General features: G+C 41.8%; 1 protein-coding gene across 2 annotated transcripts in view; it reads left to right on the plus strand.

Moving 5' to 3' along the window:
* The window catches only part of bmpr1ba (bone morphogenetic protein receptor, type IBa), a 63020-nt gene that overhangs the window by 6116 nt on the left and 42701 nt on the right, over positions 1–14203 (plus strand). For both annotated transcript variants that reach the window (XM_047592729.1, XM_047592730.1), the window contains exon 2: positions 13055–13121. The gene's annotated coding sequence lies outside the window, so the exon portion shown is untranslated. The remainder of the gene's footprint in view (positions 1–13054; positions 13122–14203) is intronic.

Raw genomic sequence — 14203 nt, forward strand, 5'->3', positions numbered from 1 at the left:
TTTCTCTAACCCCTCGCTAACTTTTGGTGACTTTAAATCTTTCTCAAATATAACAGTGGACATTTATTGACTAATTGGAATCAGTATGTTGTTTGTACAAACAGCTGCAAACATGAACAGGCTGAGCCCCGAGGATGTTTCAACTCATACAGTTTGGCTTTGAACTGTGAGGCTGTTCTTTATTTTGTCGACCACAACTCTGTCTTCTGTTGTTTGGTTTGGCTCAATTCTAACCGAAGTAATCACCGGCCCTGTAGTTGCCTTAGATGAGAAGGGGGAAAGGGGGGGGGGGGATGATGGAGTGATGAGTGGGGGACTGAGGGGGAAAAAGAGGTCTGAGGAGAGAATGATAACCATCTGGATCCACTTTGGGACAATTTCATCCCTCCTGCCCTCCAAACCCGAGACCTCCAATTTCCACGGTTCCTTCTTTGAGGTGCCATTCCATCAGCGGTGGGAGAGACGTTTGCCTAAAAAGCGAGTGTCATTGTAAACTTTCAGAAAGCTTCCCCCTCACCGATGAAAGACCAATACTTGCAATGCCCGTTTTTGAGTTTCAATGAAATATAGAGAAACTGGATGGTTCAGGCTGAGTCATTCTTGATAGATGGTGGCATCAAGTATCAGTCTTCATGGGGGGAGTTCTTCATTATGTGCAGAAAAAAAAAGATAGAAATTACTTCAAGCTGTGGCTTTGTTATTAATTTTCTAAGAATGTCTGAGGGGTCAAAGATCAGACCGAGTGATGGAAAACTCTGACTTCCTATTTTAAAGACAGGATGTGTAAAACACATGAGCATTTCTGTCTTCTGGGTATATTTCAACATGTCCACACACAACAAAGTGGACAAAATATATGATCCTGCCTCACTTAGTTTTTTTATTTATATGCATCCCACGCAGCGGTATAAAATGTAAACGTTGCACTGAGGTTGATCCACATCCAGTTGTTTGCCAAGAAAGAATATTATTAAGTACAAAAAAAAAAAAACTATAAGTAGGTTTAAGATATTACTTGTGCTTCTCTGTGGTATGTAGCTGTATCTTTGTGTGTTTACTTTGTTTGGCTTCCAGGTAGTCTTTACTGACTTGTCCTCCACACATGCTTTTGAGTCTGGAATGATAAACGGCTTTCTCCGATTTGTTCAGATGTGTCTTAGGCAAAAGGACGGACCTTAATGTGTGTAATCAAACTCTGAAGCCACTGGTTCTTACAGTTCGCCTTCTTTCAGCCTCTTTTCCTGCCATTCTCCGTCTATTTCTGGCCCGCGCAGATAAGTAGCAAATGTGCTGCTGCCGATGTACTGTTCTGTGTCACATCATTGATACCCTCCTGGCTGAAATTGCATCCACGTTGCCTGCGCAGACACCACCTTCCCATGAGACATAAATTCATGATGGGCTCATCAATATGTTTTCCAAAGTCATTATTCCCGGGGAAATTAAATCTGATTTATGCCAAACCGAATTAAACTTCTTAGATATTGACCCTGATGCACGTGAAATCAAATCTCGTGGGGGCCTGTTTCTTCACTTACATGTCCGGTGGATTTATACATGTCCATCTCAGAAGGCAATTAGAGTGTGAAGCAGGCCTCCTCCGGGGGTCCTTGTTTTGTGTCCTGTGTAATGTTTATTGAATAGGCTTATTGATAACAGCAGCTGGGGGGGGGGGATCTGCTGTTTATTGACATCGGCTGGTGAGATGAACCTGAGCAAGAGATTTATGATCTAGTCGTGTTATGCGTAGTTTCCTTAGATATTCTCTGGGGTTAAACTGGAGACCAGTAGCAGGACGTACATTAAATGTAACAATGAGGTACAAATATCCATATATCTTATAGATTGCTTGAGATTTCAGTTGGCCAACAGCCAGATCTAAAATGAGGATGAAATTTAGAGTAAGAGGGTCCAAGAGAGACCAGATGTCCCTAACAGGCCTCTGTAGGTTCCAAGCCAAAACACCATTAAGCAGATAACAACATATTAGGTCACTAGCGCACACTGTGACTGGAAACTGTGTCTATCCTGAATATATGGTGCTTTACCTGCCTGTGCTGTTTTTAGATTCTCTGTCAAGACGTTATTTCTGCTCACTTGCAGTATATTCCCCAACAGCATATCGCACAACCATGTCAGCACCTCTAAACGGGGTCCATGCATATGATGCACCAGCCTGCTCCACATGCTCGCCAGTTTTATATTCAGAGCAATATGCTGGGGGCAGTGTTTTTACAAGCCGGACCCCCTGAACCATGTCCACTAAGCTTCCTGCTGGAGAAAAATAAAAATCCCTACCTGACTGAAATGTGTTATATTTTACAGCACGTTGCACATATTTGTTTTTGAAAGTTAATGTGTGTGTGTGTGTTTTTTTTTTTTTTACTACATTATATGTATCTAGTAACAGATGACAAAAGACATAGCAGATTGGTGCTGACATGAAGTTTAAAAGCCGAATTCAGGAAACATCCCATGAAAGTACCAGCTGAGGTATCGGTTCCTACCTCCAGGACAACCCTTCACCTCTCCAGGGCAGACAAAGATGTTTCGACAATTAGCCAGGTCAGCAATGTATCAGTAAATACAGCGAGACAGGGAAAAAATGTGGATTATCAGGTCAAAATTAAGGACAATTAGACTCAACAATGATCCATACGAACTAGTGTGGATTTGGAAAAGTGGATTAGCCTCAGTTTCAGTTAGTTTACATTAGAATCAGTTATGATTAATGCAACTAAATAAAAGATGCTTACGCTAAGAGCTTTATGTTAGCCATATGATACTGTAGCGTCTGTCTGGGCGTTAAAAGGATGATGAGGAGTGAAATATTAAGCAAATATTGTGTTTATTGTTTCATTGTCATTTATTGGTCAATCGTACAATAGCTCTTCACGTTTTTTTTAAATTAATTCTATAATTTAGACGCTATTAAAGCCTATGATTCAAACTAATGTGGCTCAAATTGATTTGATTTGATTTGATTTAATCTCCATGCTCATGTCACTTTTTGCCACTCAGTGGTCGTAACCACGGATACTTTGCTTACTGTGACGTTATGTGCATACCCTCTATTTCCGCCTGCTTCTCCGTGTCAATCAATTTTCAAATTGATTGTTATGGATCAATAAAGATTGTGTACAAATCGAGGAAAGGTTAACTGAGGAGGTTCGGAGATAAAATCATTTGTGTTACTCGTCTTTGGCAAAATTACTGCAAAAGTTTCAGTCGCCATTGTTGAATATGAAGCAGGAAGTAGAAAGTGAAGCAGGAAGTAGTACAAAAAATAATACGACTGGCGAAAAAGACACAGCGCCCTCTAGCATTTGGGTGGCGTGTTTACAGAGTGAGCCAGACTGACAAGCTTTTTTTTTTTTTTTTTTCTTAATTAAAACATTAGAAAATAAAAGGCTATATCTAATTCACTTCTCAGGGAGAGAGTTATGGGCGATATAAATAGAGACCATATCTGATGTGTAAATCACTGAGTCCTAGCCAGCTCGTTTAGCTTTATCAGGAGGTATCAGGAGGTTGAATCCAGCAGCGTGAGTTGACCTTTTTCTTTTAAGATTTCATTAGGCCTAACCAAAACAACATTCGTGACTAACATTATAAAACACAGTTTATATATGAAAGTCTCTACTGAAGCCCCTGGAGGCCAAATAGTTCTCCCTTTCTCTCTCTAAACCTACAGATCTTCTGTTCCTACATTACCAACTGCTGCAGGCACGCTGCGCAGGGATTAGGAGGCATGATAGCAGCGCAGCCTGTTTTCTTCTGCGTTTCCTCTGGTGCGCGCAAGTTCTCCTCTGAGGCATCTGTTGCAGGTTTCAGGCACATGTTGTAGGATTAAAGAATTAGCCATAACAAATAACCTCATGCACACGCCCTTGCCTGCGTGCCCACAAGTCACCACATAACCACTCCAAAATTACAACTCCAGACAGACCGCCGCACACATCCACACATGTTCCCTTCGGTGCTCGAAACCCTGCACGCCTCGGCTCAATTCTCCTTTTCGGTTTTCACCTCTCTTCACTTCTCCCTTTCTCCGCTGAAGCTCGATGACAGTTAAAGAAGATGTTAAAGGAGAGGCAACTCGGTAGCAGTGGAAGTCGTCTTAAATTTAGGGTTACATTAGTTAAAGATAAGGTAATAGGACAGCGAAAGCCAAGTTGTCAGAGACTCTCTTTGTCTAAAAGGGAAACACAATAAAGAAAACTGAGCTTCGCAGTGCTTCCCGTGGGTTCAGGTTCTAGCTAATCAACAGTGCACACAGCCGTGACTGTTCTGTTCCAGGGGACTGGAGATGGAGGGAGGGAGCGAGGGGGCAGACAGGATGAGGGTCCTGTTTGAAATGAGCGCATTAGGTTGGAAGGAAGCAGAGAGTGCATGTGATTGCGTGATTGTGAGCGTATGGGTTCACGAGTGCGGGTTCACGAGCCTCGCCGACTTTTTGTCCTCCAGAGCCCCATCCGTGCGTTTGTGTCGATTAATTCTACGTGTAGATGAACAAATTATGCCAGTAGTACCAAGTCACTTAATAACAGGGAGTTAAGTGAGTTGTGTTTTTCAGGCTGGTCTATAATCACTATCAGATGTCAGGGTGGAGGAGAGGGACAGGGGGAGAGAGCAAGAAAGTGTGAGTGTAAATGGAAAAGAAGGGAAGAATAAGAGACGGTCTGAAAGGAGAAATGAGGGAAAAGATATAGACAAGGACAGAAATAACAAAAGTCGCTAATGTAGTTATGTCACACACATACAGATCAATGCACTCGCGCACCAACTTAACTTTCCTGGGTTTTATACAATGAATTTGCAGAAGTTAGCTTAATCTTTTGATCGAACCTTCCGCATTGTAAGATATTGCGTTTCAGTGGTTTGATAAGTAATTTGCGGAGTCAGTGGTGTGCAAAATTGATTTTCAATTTCAGCTTTTTCAGTTTTCCATCTTCTAACGGCCCTTTGTTCTGCAGCATATTTATCTTTTTCAGTTTTCTTTGACGCACACCCTCTTCCCTTTATCCCACCGCCGAAATGAAACCGAACGCCGCGCCTCGCTGCTGATTGGCGTCGCCAGCCCAGTTCTGCAAACCTGTGGGTGGCATGTTTAGGTTTGCTGCACATAAAGACGTGTTGCAGCAATTGAGTGTGCAGGCTCCGCTCGTATTCGGCAGAGGCTACGTCCTAATCATTGTCAGATGGTGGACAGAGTCCTTGCGTCTGGAGCCGTTTACGAGGCCTGCAGCCACCTGGAGGGGGGAGAGGGGGGCACCACATCCAACCGGCGAGGCCGCCCCTTTGTTGTCTGAGAACGTGTGAGATGGGAAAATAGGAAGCGCGAGAATTAGTGGTCAGATTTTTATGTGTCAAATGAATGTTTTGTTGGTGCACTTGTTGTTGTACGGTTGCCCAGAGAATGTTATATGCCTTTAAGATGTACTTTTAAGCTGTATCAGATTTCAGTTGTATGTTGGTTTTTAAGATTGCATGGTAAGATTATCTATTCAATTAATTACATACTTTATTAGTAATGGAAAAAAATGCCTGTAGCAATTTACACGGTTTACACTTGTACAGTATTTCATCCACTGTATGCGGCTCGCGCAGTGGGAACATTTTTCTCTAAAAGTCTCTAAAACTCTACGTGTTCGGGAACTCGTCTACATATGCTGTTTGACATCTCGACAGAAATGGTTTAGAAATGAGACACGTACTCACAAATAGTCAAACAATCCATTTGACCAAACCTCATATTCCGTTTGAGGATTTAATAAACTCAGACTGGCACAGACCAATGTTGTGAACCTAAAGTCAATAGAGGTAGGTGAAGGATGTCAAATAAAATATAGATGGAATATTAAACAGGCAGCTGGTAAAACAATGAATACCGTAAAAGACCGATCTTGGTTATACACCCACACGGTTGTGAGGTTTTGTGAAATTTCCAAGAGGTTTGAAGAGTCATGGTTGGATTCTGTGTATTTGCCCTATGCATTTTTATTCCTCTTATGGAAACTTGACCTCATTCTGTAATAATCTACTCTAATTTACAGAGCTCGCATGATATAATAACATCCGACTTTGCACATCTTGTACAGTATGTAACAGAATTCTTATTCTTGTTTCTCCCGGTCAGTTCTGTTGGCCTCCTTCATATCTCAGCAGGCAGGGATGCCACTCACTGTGCCATGCAGATGTCAAGAGCCGCTTCCAAACCTTTTTGTGACCCCGTGCAAATGTATGTAATTAAGCAATGAAAACTTGTTTGAGCTGTGCCATGGCCAGGCCTTCTGCTGCAGGAAATTAAGGATAATCTAGAGGCTGTGGACGTTCTTTGTTGCCAAAAGGCGTTCTCAAGGTGAAGTGGCTCTCCTTCAAGATTGGTTTTCATCCCGTATGAATTAGTTTTGCGTGTTTCTGCTTACTGTGCCCCTCTCCTTACCTCTCAGTGTTGTTTTCCGTCTGCTTGTGTGTCTGGTTTTTATTTGGACATCTACTCGCAACCCTGGCCATTATCACTTTGTTATCTACTCCCTGACATAGGGAGTAGAACTGGAATGAGCAGCAAACGCAGCAAGGACGATGCTTACAAAACCATTGTTTTCTTCAAAGTTGTTTATGGTTGTCTAACATCAGTTTAGAAGATACACGTCTGTTATTTCTTCTTCACTATCTTGGGTATTTACTGATATCTGTGTTCAAGAAGGTCATTGCATATGAGCCTAATATGCAAAGAGCTGTTGCATAACAGCGGTAGGTCCGTCTGCTGTATGGAAGCAATCAGGGGCTGTGTAGTAGCGCTCAGCTACTTACAATTTGAAATCAGTTGTTTAAAGTTGTCATGAAAAAGCTAGCACAGACCTGAAAAGTCCGATCTTCTAGGAACTTAAATGGCCTGAGCAGGTTCTGCGAATATACTGAGAGTGAAGCCATCACACCTTTATGAGTTCACAACTCTGAGTGCAGGATGGGTCATCAACACTTTAGATGGTTTACCCAATGATGGTTAACACAAAAAAACATCTTAGAAACTGTTGGTCATCTTGTCTAGTGGCTTCAGAAGAAGCCCTGGGACTGGAGGGTCAAATCCCAGGACTGATAGGAAGAAAAGGTGCGAGGGTGGAGCAGATGATCAGCGCCTTACTCAAGTGCTCCTCAGCTGAGCAACTGATGTGATGTACACGGATGGATGAGCTAAGAGGGTTAGGTTTAAAATCAAATCAGAAAAACATCTTAAAATACAAGTTTCAGCCCTGAATTTTAAGCTCAGTTTTAAAAACAGGTTACATTTTTTTTTTTCACATGACTTGAATTTAATAATGCTTACCTAAAAACACGCTTAGGCTTTAAGAGTTCAGCTGAATTCCTCAAGTTAAGCAGTGACTGTAATCTTAGGTTTCAAAACATTCAGTTTCCTCGCCAGTATGAGGAAAAAAAGAACAGAATTCCCTATATTAACTGAAGCAGAGCGCGTGAATGCATGTGAATTCGCGGTGGGTATGCTTCCTGCGGTGTTGTGTATCTGTTTTTGTTTTAGTGTAATAGAAGAAGAAGGGAGAAGACAAAAAGAGGAGAGGAGCTTGATTAATTGACTGATGGTGTGCCTCAAGTTTCAACTGCCTTGAAGTCCATCCATCAGCCTGTTCTTTATGCAAACATAATGGCCCACGGCCTCTTAGTTACTACTCACTGTGTAGACCTGTGTAGAGAAATGGCCAGTCGACCTAAAACATGGCAGAAAACTTTTGATGTCCAAGTAATTTTGTCCAATAATTTTGTTTGTGTGTGTGTGTGTGTGTGTGTGTGTGTGTGTGTGTGTGTGTGTGTGTGTGTGTGTGTGTGTGTGTGTGTGTGTGTGTGTGTGTGTGTGTGTGTGGGCTGCCATGCTCTAAATGACCTACAAAGTCGTGTGCTTTTGAATGCAACCTGAAGCACATCAAATTGGTGAAAGCAGTGTGACGTGGCTGAAGGTTGTGATAAAATGGCTGTAAAAATGTCAGAGAACTGATCTCCAGACGCAAACATTGACCTCTGAGTCAGTAGTTTATTTGTTTTTGATGTAATTCCTGAACTGAAACCCACTCTCATTTCTGAAACCTATAATTAATTTCTCATTCTCATCTTCTGTAACCGCTTGTCCTCTAGGGGGTTAGCTGTCAGTCTATCACAGACACACAGAGAGAGACAGACAACCATTCACACTCACACTCAGGCCTACGGTCAATTTAGCGTCACCAATTAACCTAATGGGCATGTCTTTGGATGGTGGGGTGAAGCCGAGGTACCAGGAGAAAACCCACAGAGACTTGGTGGAACTTTTTCACTACTACTCAGACTCTGTATGATCAGGTGACTTTCTGATAGTATTTTTTGACAGATAAATCCAACTATCAAACATTTTTAAGCCTTTTAAACATCGCGTGTATACCTGTAAATGCGGCTGAGTGTTAAACTTGAACAAAACGCACATTCAATAACATGATTTCCTGACCTTGTGTGAGTCCATGAATATACTCAAAAAATAATTGGATAAATCTGTTTTTACGTTCCGCATCACATTTAATCTGTTAAACTACACATGCAACAACAACAGTGTTCAGCGTCACGGTGTTGAGGTGAAAAAGGGTTCCAGAGCAGAACAAGCGGAAAAGATTTGTTAACCTGGCAGGTAAATAGATTTGTTCCTTGTTTTAAATCTCCACGTCGAAGGCGCACACTGAGGGGTCTTTAGAGGCCGTAATGAGTCATATCCCTCAAGCTGCTGCTGTATATCCCGGACACCTCCTAAAACTCACCCTGCAATAACCGTCTCGCACGTATACATGCGTATACGCTGCTCTAACTTGTTCACAGCTCCGTACTGTACTTCGCGCCTCTGGGGCTGTTTTCAGGGGAAACAAATCACGTCAGTCGCCTGCCTGAGCATGTCAGTCAAACTTATCCAAACACAGTCCACCTTTTCTGGCAGGTGTAGCGAGCAGGGGTGGTCTGCAGATGCTTTGACAGAATACAGTTTAGGTGAGACTGTGAGACCGGTAGACGATTAAACGGAATTATTTGGAGTAACAACATCTAATAGAGAACTGTTTTGGAGGGTGTCCTGGCTGTCATTGGGCCCGAGGCGGGGTTCACCGTGGACGCCAGGTCTCCGGTCTATCACAGGGCTAACACAGAGAGACAGACAACCATTCACACTCACATCTACGGACAATTTAGAATCACCAATTAACGTAAGTCTTTGGACGGTGGGAGGAAGTTAAAGTTCCCAGACAGAACCCACGCAGACGATACACTGAAAGGCCCCAGTCGAGCGGTGGATCGAAGCCAGAACCTTCTTGCTGTGAGGCTTCAGTGCTAACCACCATGTGACTGTGCCACCCCAAACAAAAGGTAAAACTGAAAAAAGTTTGCTCTGCAGAGAATACATCTACCGTTTGAAAGGGAGAGGTTCAGCTGAGGTCAGACTACATGCAAAATATGTTTGCCTTGATATTATTGGAGTTGGCACGGCACGCATTTGCCTCAGAGAATGAAAGCCCCCTGGTCTGTACTGCTGCCGTTGATATTATTACCATTGTCTCATAAATACATCTGGGAACATTTTGCATTTAAATATATATATATTTAAATAAATATATATACACACACACGCACGCACAAACGCACGGCACTGTGCTCCAATTTGCTTCACTCCTTGAACTGAACTGCCAGTGTGGATATGCATACGTACCCTTTGCAATTTTAAATTGATATGCAAGTTAAATGGAGCCTGTCTGCATGTGTGAGATCTGTTTTATAATATATCCAGTAGTCTCATTCTGTCTTCCTCAGTCTTCTTCTTCGCATTCTACTTTTCTGTAATTGAGTAGAAAAACATTCACTCTGTTGAGCTTGAAGTTTTCCTTCTGCTCTATGATTTACAATTTCACACCCCGAGCGGTCTCCGCATACTAAGTATAAGAACGTCTAGTCGCTGAATGCAGCAGCCTTTGTAAACGAGTTGCTTATTTGCGCTGTAATTAAATTCAGGCAGGTCACTATAAATATATAACATGTGCTACAAGATATGAAATAAAATGTTCTGACATTTAATAGAGGGAGACTGTAAAGAGAAAATCCCCAACACCAAAAAAGTAAACTTGTGCTACATATTAGGCAATTTAAAGTAACATATTTTACACGGTATGCTACACTGCCATATTCATTTATTGTGGCTTCGTTCTAATTTGGTTTGATTTTGGATCGCTGTGCACGCTGCCAGGTGATATATTCATTTTTGATTGGCGGCATGTACGTCGTCAATGTGGGTGGGGGTCCGTGTGTGTGTGTGTCTGTCTGTGTGTTGTGAGCGACCGGCTAACAGAAGTGCCTCACAGCAGTAATGTGTGAGTGCGGGGTAAAAGGCCAGCCTTGGTGAGTGATTGCCACATTAACCATAAGTATGAATCAATCTTCTGTTCAGACATGCGGCTATTTACGGACTCACATGAATTTGATCATGTGTTTTCTTTTAATGGTTTTCTAGGATTTACTAAAACCTCTATGGCCGCACTGTTTTGCTGGATAGCACTTCAACATGCCGGAGGGTGGGTGGTATGTCGGCTTATTGGACGGTATGAGATATAAGGCGCGCGTTCAGGCCGGTTTCACCGTTGGACGGCCGTTGATTGCAGCGTATTAAATGCAGTGACTTGGCAGTGGGAGTGAACGTGGTATCGTGTGTTTTTTCCCCTCCATATATTGAATTTATTTGAGCAAGACAATTAGATTAACCGCCACCTAAAACAAGCAGAGTAGAACTGCTGCTGAAGAGTTTACTCTCCTATAGATGAACTGGGTTTTTACCCTGTGGAGACTCCGCATGTGTTGAAGACGATGTCAGCGCCGCAGTGCAGTATTCTGGAGAATCTAATGAAGAGTGGCCAAGCATGTCAAGCATGGGTGGCACAATGCCCAAAGGTCAATGTCAACTTTTCCTGTCTGTGGTCATAATGTTGTGGCTGATCGACATATTTCACTCTTCCATTACTAGAAAGATAGAGCTTCTTCGTCTGCCCCATTTTTTTGTGTTTTTGTTGCATCATTTGGCAGCAGTGCTCAGAAAACGTGCTTGCAGAACCAGAATAAGGAAATTAAATGGGGTTGACATGCACACAAAAAGATTTCAAAATACTAAAGTCGATGTAAATCCACCCATTACAAATTAAAACAAACAACATTAAAACAACATGTCCAGAGCTCTCACGATAAACAATGAGTCTGTCCACGTTCGTATGTTCATGCTTCTCCCGCTGAAAGCTGCGTCTTTTTCCTCGGGTCACCCTACCTGTCACTGTTTTCATTGCCTATTGTAAACCACAGAGTGAAATGACAGTTTGTAGGGACTCGTTGAAAGAAGGGATTTAGGCGGTAATCCGCCTCACTGATCCTTTTTAGAAACAACCAACTGTCTGGCACACAGCCTGGCCCTCGCCACGACACGCCTGCTTTTGATACCTCAAGGCTGAGCTGTAAACTGACACCGAGAGTGGCATTTTCTCTTTTGCACATACCTCAGATCACACATACTCTCTGCTGAAGTGCAGATTTACCTCAGTTTGTAAACTGGCTGGTTGTTGACTTGCAAGTGAGCCAGTGTGTCCAGCCTTGGGTTAATCTGTGCGGTCGGCATTGGGTTTTCTAATATTAATGTTGAGATATGTGCTTGGGTTTTGCAAGAAATTCTCATACTTGGCATTATTTGTCTTCACTGTTTGGGTCAGGTCAAACTAATGATAACACAGCAGATAATATTATTTGGGAACATAGGGTATAAACTGACATGAAGTGACTAACTTCTTCATCAGACAGGAGCCTCAGTCCAACTCATACAGACCATATCCATATTTCCAATCTACAAGCTGACAATCACTTAAGTCTTCCTTAGGCCAGTCTTCGTTCACTCTTCACTCTTTAAACAAATGCTCTCTGTCTTTGGAGGAGACCAGTTGCCAAATAGATGAGTCTGTGTAATTACTCCTGCTCCATAAATCTTCCTTTCCTCTTGAAGTCGAGCCTGGGTTATATTACGCTTCTAGACGCGGTTATCATTCTCATTTATTATCTTTTGTCTCTGAGCTGTGAACACTCTTTGTTCCTAAAACTGTTAACTTTCTTTTTAAAACAAACACAAAAAAATCTGATGATGTACATTATTACAGTCTGGGAAGGGCTTGAGCCGTGTCAGGAGAGTTAAAGTATGGGTTGCTTTGGTCCCGTGTGAGCTAAAAGGAACATTATTTTGGTCTTCTTTGACTCACAACTGTGACCAATGTCAATTTCTTTGTCATTAACTGAAGTGCATTTTTATTGAAGTAGTTGCTGTACGTTTAAAGCGTTTTTTCCACGGATTGCGTTTTGAACGATTTGTAGAAACTTTGATTTATATACAGTATGGCCTAATGTGAATTGAACTCTTTGTTAAATCCTTGTTGTGACTACGGGGATAACCTACGCAGAAGGACCATGGACAGACACGCAAAAATAGGGAGATACACTCCGCAAACACACCCTCTGGTTTATTGGGTGGCAATAAAAAGAAACGCTGTGTGAAATAAATCTAGTACGAGTTATAGATTTTTTTTTTGGAGGCTGTGTTTTCGTACAGATGAAGAAATGGACCCGCCCAGAGTGTCATGTTTATATAAGAATTTTTTTTATTTGAGTTTAATTTTCCAATTCCACAGTTGGGAATGTGTTGGACCTGACCATTCAATCACCAGGTATTAAAATGTGCAATCTTTGGCATCGCGCTTGTGTCTCTTACAGAAAACTAGATGTTCCAAACATAATGTATATGCCTCTGTTTTGTCTGACTCCATTTATATTTCATTTAATGAAGTAAAGTCAAACATCCGGTATGAGGTCTGCTTAAGATGACTCTGAATAGACATGTTTCCTTTGATGCTCTAGGGAGAACGCAATAGTAGTCATTTTTCTCAGGGAACAGCTGGTTCGTCTGTGGAATTGTGAGGGTCTATTCTTACTGTGTTTTCTTGTGTTTGGATTGTAGAGCTGTGTGGCCGACCTGCCCCACCTGTGAAATTGAAATTCAGGCCTACATTAGCTGTCGTTAACAGGTAAGAGCAAAACATTCAAGTCAGTCTTGATTCAGTGTATCAAACGTTTAATACAGGAGTGCAATAGTGGAATTACATTTATTAGAGATTGTTACTGGATCGTAGACAATGTAAAGATGGACGGTGGCACCTCAAAAGTGAGGCCAAAGCAAGTAGAGCTCCCCCTGGTGTCTGGCTACAGTATAGGTCATAGGCTCCACCTTCTACGTGTTATTTGACGGGATGAAGGCCGAACTAAAACACTAAACCACACGTCAAATACATTTTTTCAAGGAGATTTCTATCATTTTAGGTAGTTAATATAATGTCGATGAATGTTCAAGTGGCAATTTTTGTTTTAGTTAGTTATTTTCACACTATAGAAACCAGGAAGTGACATAATGGTGAGTACAAGTTGCCATGCCATTCGCTCCGTAAAGTGGTGCCGTGGCACCATTAGAGTTGTAAAATAAATAAATAAATAAATAAAAATAATTACAGTGAATAGTCCAACATTTCCTAGTAACTGGTGAAGGTCGAACAGATTGTAATGTTAATTAAACAAAAGTGCGAGTGAGTCTGGGTAGGTCATTGATATCGCAGCTCTGCTTGGCTCCATTCTCGCACTGTACTGCACAGACTCTGGTGCCAACACACAAGATGGCACCGCCTGTATCCCCGGGGAAATAGCATCAGTTTAGCCAATGCAATGACGTGGGGACACGATGTCCATATTTATATACAGTCTATGTACTGGACAAGTAATGGTCATTGGAAAAGGTTTCGAACAGGAGCCATTAATATTCAAGTTATACATTTCAAATTGTCATTTGAAAATTCAGAGATACTGTAGTATCTTTTCTTTTTAGATATGCTTGTTTGCAAACACAAATATTTCCCTGGTTACATCAACTGTTAACCTTTCAGTAATGTATTAATACCTGGAGGGATTTTATAGTTAGCAGCATGAACAACTACAGGGAGGTTTAAAAGGCCTATTGAGACACTAAACCAAAACAAATATCCACTGGTGATTTGCTAATAAAACATCACCATTTGTTTGCCTATTAGTGTTGTTGCAGCCTAACCCTAACACTCTACAA

Source organism: Mugil cephalus, chromosome 8 (assembly GCF_022458985.1).
Source record: "Mugil cephalus isolate CIBA_MC_2020 chromosome 8, CIBA_Mcephalus_1.1, whole genome shotgun sequence".
NCBI lineage: Eukaryota > Metazoa > Chordata > Actinopteri > Mugiliformes > Mugilidae > Mugil > Mugil cephalus.